The sequence below is a fragment of the Littorina saxatilis genome, linkage group LG2 (assembly GCF_037325665.1).
Source record: "Littorina saxatilis isolate snail1 linkage group LG2, US_GU_Lsax_2.0, whole genome shotgun sequence".
In the NCBI taxonomy this organism is placed as follows: Eukaryota; Metazoa; Mollusca; class Gastropoda; order Littorinimorpha; family Littorinidae; genus Littorina; species Littorina saxatilis.
Genome location: NC_090246.1, coordinates 11,229,748 through 11,237,653, shown reverse-complemented (window position 1 = coordinate 11,237,653; position 7,906 = coordinate 11,229,748).

Genomic DNA, 7,906 nt, shown 5'->3' with positions numbered 1-7,906 from the left:
TACGCATACAGCGCTCGAGCGTAGGAGCCTCCTGCAAATTTATTGAAGAGGTTCTGTACTTCCCGTATGGCACTAGAGTCTCGGCACAATCCCATCAGCTCGCACCATTCCAAGAATATAAATGGATTCAGTCCGTTGATGAACACAAAGGCACATACGATAAGACGATCAAAATGAGAAATGTTTTTGGTCCAAAAAAGTCTCCTTATGTTTTTAGGCCACTTGTTCGCAGGTCCAACGATGTCTTGGATATGGAACCATAAGTCACGAATTTGTCTGTTACGGTTACTCATATCCACATATGCGTCACTCAGTGCGATTCAGATGGCAGTATACAAGTGAGGGTCGTTTTCTTGTAAACGTCGCAGTTACAACTTGACCGATCAGTTCCTCGTGTCTTTTACCACAACCACCTGGATATAGTGTGTTGCGTGCTATATTTTAACCTTTGTTCTTTTGTACTGTTATTTTATTTGGTGTCAAAATTTAAAATATGTTCTTGCTTTTCTGGTTTTTATTGTGCTTGGCGCAAGATTTTTGGGAGTGTATTATAACTGAATACAAGGGGAAAAGGGAGACAGAGAGAGAGAGACAGACACACAGACAGACAGACAGAGAGAGAGAGAGAGAGAGAGAGAGAGAGAGAGAGAGAGAGAGAGAGAGAGAGACAGACAGACAGACAGACAGACACACACACAGAAAGAAACACACACACAACCAAACACAGCGGAGAGACATAATATGGCTCTTTCCGTATATATATACCGTTTAGCCGCATCAAGTTGTCAGATAATAGGCAGTCTAATAGGGAAATAAAAAAATTATTATACGAAAAGAACTCATTGACTATATATACTGTTCAAAAAAAGAAACGCATAGTTGCTACTTGCCAAATTTGTTTTATTTTTCGAAAAAATTAACGGAAAATCCAATATTTAGATTATTGTTTGAAATTTGGTATGGACACAGTTGAATGCACACACAGTTCATTTGCATCTTCAAATCAATCAGTCAATCAATACGATTGGGTGCCGAGGCTGTCAAGTCAGTAGGTGGTGTGACTGCCTTGAGCAGCAACAACTGCCCGGCACCTTCTGGGCATGGACTGGATCAGATGCCGGATATCTTGCTGTGGGATGGTGTCCCACTCCTCCTGAGGAAGGGCGTGTGGGCGCAGAATTTCCTCCACGTATCGCTGGGCAGTTATGCGCCCTTGGACGTGCACCAGGGTGCTCCTTCCAGCGGTATTGATCGCCCCCCACACCATGACGCCTCCACCACCATGAACGGGTGCCTCATCCACACAGTTAGGCTCGTAACGTTCGTTTACTCTCCGGTAGACCCTCCTCCGACCATCATGTCGCTGGAGCAGGAAGTAGGACTCGTCGCTGAACCACACGTGTCTCCAGTGATTCCGGACGGTCCAGCGAAGGTGCTGGTTGCCCCACTGCACTCGGTTCTGGCGATGGCGGCGGGTGAGGACAGCTCCTCTGTGAGGTCTGCGAGCTCTCAAACCAGCTTCATGCAGGCGGTTCCGCACGGTCTGGTCCGATAATCGGTGTGGCCCGGGGAGAGCCTGGACAGAAGATGAGGCCGACAGGAAACGATTCCGGAGGTGGCGGAGCCGTATGAAGCGGTCGTGAGCAGCAGTTGTCGCCCTTGGTCTTCCCGCTCGTGGCAAGTCAGCAACGGAGCCAGTGGCTTGAAACCTGACCCACAGTCTACTGATGGTGCTCTGGGACACGTGGAAGTGCCTGGCGATTGCACTTTGACTTTGGCCTGCTTGTAAACGACCCAATGCAATTTGGCGGTCTTCTCTGCTCAATCGGGCCATCTTTCGTCGCTGAATTGTCGTCTGATTTCTTTGTGGCGAACAATCCGCTTTTATGGGTTTTGGAAGACATGGTGAGAGCTCAATATTCCCCGAGTTTCACGAGATTACACTGAAGCATGACGAGTGGTCATGCCAAATGAGCAATTTTGACATTGTAGCCACTGATAACGCATGCGTCACGTGCAAAGCTCACTTGTGGCAATGGACGAAAGGTCGACGACCAGATAAACATTTTCTGCAGTTTGGTGGATATCCTTGTAGCCATATAACTAAATTAACCAAATATTACAAGCTATGCGTTTCTTTTTTTTAACAGTATACGTATGAGAGAGAGAGAGAGAGAGTGAGAATATTATACTCACGGAATAAAATAACTTAACATGTTTTAAAATTTAATATCTCAAAATCGGAAAGAGTTGCAGGTGAGCGGGGTGGTACGATCATAGAACCATCAATTCCTGAGAAGAGAAAACAAGTCGCGTAAGGCGAAAATACAATATTTAGTCAAGTAGCTGTCGAACTCACAGAATGAAACTGAACGCAATGCCATTTTACTCGTAGCATCGTCAGTCCACCGCTCATGGCAAAGGCAGTGAAATTGACAAGAAGAGCGGGGTAGTAGTTGCGCTAAGAAGGATAGCACGCTTTTCTGTACCGATCTTTGTTTTAACTTTCTGAGCGTGTTTGTAATCCAAACATATCATATCTATATGTTTTTGGAATCAGGAACCGACAAGGAATAAGATGAAAGTGTTTTTAAATTGATTTGGACAATTTAATTTTGATAATAATTTTTATATATTTAATTTTCAGAGCTTGTTTTTAATCCGAATATAACATATTTATATGTTTTTGGAATCAGCAAATGATGGAGAATAAGATAAACGTAAATTTGGATCGTTTTATAAATTTTTATTTTTTTTTACAATTTTCAGATTTTTAATGACCAAAGTCATTAATTAATTTTTAAGCCAACAAGCTGAAATGCAATACCGAACCCCGGGCTTCGTCGAAGATTACTTGACCAAAATTTCAACCAATTTGGTTGAAAAATGAGGGCGTGACAGTGCCGCCTCAACTTTCACGAAAAGCCGGATATGACGTCATCAAAGACATTTATCAAAAAAATGAAAAAAACGTTCGGGGATTTCATACCCAGGAACTCTCATGTCAAATTTCATAAAGATCGCTCTACACACACACACACACACACGCACGCACGCACACACACACGCACATACACCACGACCCTCGTTTCGATTCCCCCTCGATGTTAAAATATTTAGTCAAAACTTGACTAAATATAAAAACCGGAATGTTCTCGGTTGCTTAGTTTTTTCACAATTGGTCCTCAAAGACGCATGGTGTCGTTTTGGAGTTTACTAGACTGACGCCTAAGCTTGCCGACGCTGCCGACAGCCAGTGCACGCTGTGTGTGCTGTAAACAGGTAGGCCTGCACTCTTTGACTCTCGGGGCACGTCAACCCGTACTTGAAACCTGCAAAAGGTCTGCTGCTGATCTACGAATATTGCATGAAAGTACTGCCTTTGGTTTGTCCGTTTGTTTGTGAGTGAGAACAACTCACTAAAATGTTTTTTTCTCTTTGCCCAAAACTGTCCACTCTGTCGTTCTCTTTCACCATGCCACGAACGTGTGTGAACGATAGACTCGTCGCAATAGGGATGTTGAGAGGAGGGATGACTTATACTGATGTTGCTAGGAGATTCGGAGTGACCAGGCAATCAGTTGCCTTGTGGCGAAGAATGTACCAGCAAAACAACGGTAACGTTCGAGACCTGCCTCGCCAAGGACGGCCCCGTGTCACCAATCCTCAGCAAGACCGCTTCATTAGGGTGCAGCATCTGCGTAATCGATTCCACCCGGCTACTGTGAAATGAAATTTGTTTTGTTAATAAACGTATTGAGGCTAACCTTCACTGCTCCTGTGTAATTTAATTGCGGCTGCGATCAACCAGTGCACGCACAGTGCTGTCAAACACACAGTGCTAAGTTTGTAAACTCCAAAATGACACCATGCGTCTTTGAGCTCAAATTGCAAACAAACGGAACAAGCCAGACTATTCCGGTTTTTTGCCCATAATGAGCAATTGAACAAGCTTTACGTGTGTACAAAAATCACTCCTGTAACTTTTTCCGATTTTGAGATATTAAATTTTAAACAATGTTAAGTTATTTTATTCCGTGAGTATACCTTACCTGAATTCTCCACACGTAACACTGTCATGTCTTGTAATGATAAATCCCGTGTAATCCAGAGAAGTTTTGTTTAAACAAAGTCACATTACTATACACTGTACACTATAGACACTTGGAGCACGATTACGGGGAAGCTACACATCAAAATCCGAATCCTCAGACAGAGGATCGGGCCGGCCGCGTTTAGCGGGCTGTGGTCTGCCGGCCCTTGGTTTCCTTTCTAGGGGTTTCCATCCAAGTGGACACTTGTGTTTTTGCACGCCAAGTGATTGGCGTCGAGAAGTACCAGGCCCAGGCTGATCGATGTCTGAAATCTCGGCAGAGGGTCCCTGGACCGGTGGCGTGTCAGACACATCTGATAAGGACAGGTGAAAGCTGGCCGCTTCCTCTTGCTCCTCCTCGTGTACCTCCTCCTCCTCCTCCTCCTCCTCCTCCTCCTCGTCAACGGGAATGACATAGGTACGGTTGTGATCCTCGTTGTCCTCGACCTTCCAGGTGTGGAAGAGGGGAGTGGGGTAGGTGTACGCATATGGCCTGTCCAGAGGGTACACCTCGCGCAAGAGATCGAAAAAACACTGGTATTTGGATTTTGGCCGGATGTTGTTCTTCCAGAAAATATGCGCGAGGTGTCCTTCGAACTGAGTCATCCGACTCCCGTTCATTCTTTTAAAATGGTCCTTGGCGTGCTTCCAAGCGCCCTCCACACTATTTGTGTGTACTTCCATGGTGTTTCCGGTGGTCTTTTCTTTATACATGCACTTAAAGTGCGTTTTGTGACAAACAGAGAAGTGTTTGAATCCCAGATCGTTCAGCTTTCCATATGCTGCCCATCCGTCGGTTAGAACCGTACTTCCTGGAACCACATGGCGACTCACGATGTCTTCCAGGACAGTGTGGTCTCTGAATTGCACTGGGTAGATCACCATCTTGTTGGTTGACCTCTCCACTAACCCCACTATCCACACCTGTACTCCGCGCATTTGGCCTCGGTTGTATTTGCGTCTTCTTCCAAAGAGCGACTCGTCCACTTCCACAATCCCCGACAATTGGAGTCCTGGCATGCGTTCGAAGAGATACTGTTTGTAGAGTTCTCTTACAAAACTCGCCCAATCAACGGCCGTTGACTGGTAGGCGATGCCGACTTGTTTGGCTATTTCCAGCAGCGAAAGCCCGTCCAAATGGAGTTTCAGAAACAGCATGACGTCTTGGAGCGTCAGATGACATCGTGTGAAAAAGGAATTTCGGCGAATGCTCACTTCATGGTTCCTATTCTTTTTACACCGCCACACAAAACCATCAATGTTTTTGTCTCTAATCTTCATGTTACATTCACACTCACATTTCTCGCACATCATGGTGTCGGCCAGCAGGTGGTGGCGTTGTAGCCACTCAATGATTAAATCCGGGGCCAGTTCCAGAACTCTGAAGAAATTGAAAGGATTTTGAAATGCTTCAAAGGAAATATTCATTATGTCCTCCTTTGGTACTGCCTGCCTGAAATGGCCACGGAATTCCTTTCGGCCTCTTCGGTGGCATTTTGAGTTCGAACTGTGTTTTGTCATGTTATGAGCTTTCTTTTATTGAGTCGGGTGTGTGTGTGAATGGGTCTTATGGTTCACACTCATTGTATGTGGATATTGAAAACAAACAAATTATTGTGTTTCCGTGCAGGTAGAACACCTACAATGGCGAGAATGTTGGGGCTTACCGTGTCCCCTTCATTACCTTTACGTGTAGCGCTCACTTACACCTGTCCAAAGAGAGAGAGACGGAGAGACAGAGACATAATACAGCTCTTTCCGTAAAATACAGCAGACAGAGAGTGACATGAGAGAGAGGCACATATTAGAGACAGATACAGGAAAACATGATATAGCTGTTTCCGTGCATATAGACACAGAGAAAGATTGGGAGAAAGAACGGCATATATTACAGAGAGAGAGGGGGGAGTAAGAGAGAGAGAGAGAGAGAGAGAGAGAGAGAGAGAGAGAGAGAGAGAGAGAGAGAGAGAGAGAGAGAGAGACACACACACACACACCAAATACAGCTCTTTCGGCCGTACAAAAAGGCAGAGGCAGATACAGAGAGAGAGAGAGGGGGGGGGGGGAAAGAGAGAGAGAGAGAGAGAGACACACACACACCAAATACAGCTCTTTCCGTACATAAAGGCAGAGGCAGATATTACAGAGAGAGACTAAGAGAGAGAGAGAGAGAGAGAGAGAGAGAGAGAGAGAGAGAGAGAGAGAGAGAGAGACACACACACATACACACATGTATATATATACACACACCAAATACAGTTTTTTCCGTATAAACAGGCAGGTGGGGATATTTCAATAACAGAGAGACAAACAGAGAGACCCTCGCAAAGACGTAATACAGACAGGTGGGGATATTTAAATAGGTCCCCCAATTTTTAGTATGTACCCCCCATACATCAACTCCCCTTACTTCTCTGTTTTCCCCAAAAAAGAACACTTTTGAGTGGAAATGTAGTTTGTCAGTCATGCTGTGTGTATATATATACTCCCGATATACCCCCAACTCCTTCTTTGCGCTATGTACAGAAAGTACTGAGTTGGGGGTATATCGGGAGTATATATATACTCCCGATATACCCCCAACTCCTTCTTTGCGCTATAAGTACTGAGTTGGGGGTATATCGGGAGTATATATATATAGGGCCAAAAAAAATAATAGGTGTGGTTACGGTAACATAGCCAAAAAAAATAGGGTAGGTAGGTAGGCAATCACTTTTTTTTTTTTTTTTTACTTTTTTTTCTAATGTGTACAAATTAAACCTACTTGACAGGGAAATAAGTGTGCGACTCGGGCGCTTTCGCTTTCATTGCGTTTTTTGCACTCGTTTTTTTTTAAATTTTTTTAGACAAATGTAATAAAAAGTTATAGGATCGGCCCCTAAAAATAGGGTAGGTCGGGTTACCGTAACCACACCTATTTTTTTTTTAGGCCTAGACAGTCCAGGGGAGAGTAGCACTGCATTCAAGTTCAGTCTACTTGAAATGGTTCTCTCCCCGGAATAACAAAACAGAATCGGTTTCGTTCCGTTTGAGAATAATTTTTGGTGGGGGTATATCGGGATATAATTCTTGCGTTGGCACTTAGAAACTGGGCAGGCGAAACATTGTCTAGCTTGGTTTTTTGATTGGCGCTCAGTCGAATGAATACGCCCTCTCTAAGCTCGATCTCCTGCTGTTCCGCCTCCCGGGATGTGATGAAGTCTGTTATTTTGAGGGCCTCACCTGAACATGGCTGTGTGTTCAGAAAAACTGTAGGATCCAGGTCTACACGGCCTCCGTCCAGCGGCGTCGCGGCGCCCGTGCCGGTCGTTGACCTCTGCAATGACTCGTCGAGGGACGTTGCTGCCGTGGCCGCTGTCGTCGCCGGTGATGTCGCCGCTGCCTGCTCTCTTGACACTGAGTGGCCCATCGTCGCCCTGAAGTTCACGTATCAGAGCCAAAGTAGCAACATGGTGGCCCGGCTTTAGTTTGAGTTCAGTCACACTGGTCCTCCGCGTGGCATTTTCCAGTGCGATGCGCGTGTCAAAACCGGCCTCCACCAAAATTTCTGCCACCGTAGAAGGGAGCTGTTTGACCCACTTGTCAAACATGAATTTGGAACCGTCTCTGTCAGTCATTTTGCACTGCTGCGTATAAAAAGTTGAAGTAAAAAGAACTGAGTAAAAATTTCCAAGTCAGCTTTGCTAGCAAAAAAGTTTGCTGCTGCTGCGCCGGTGTCCAAAAGCTGACTGACTACACTGAATACAAAAGCTAACAATCACATATCTTGGCGTAGGAATATTTTACTCAATAGGCCCTACACACACAACTGCC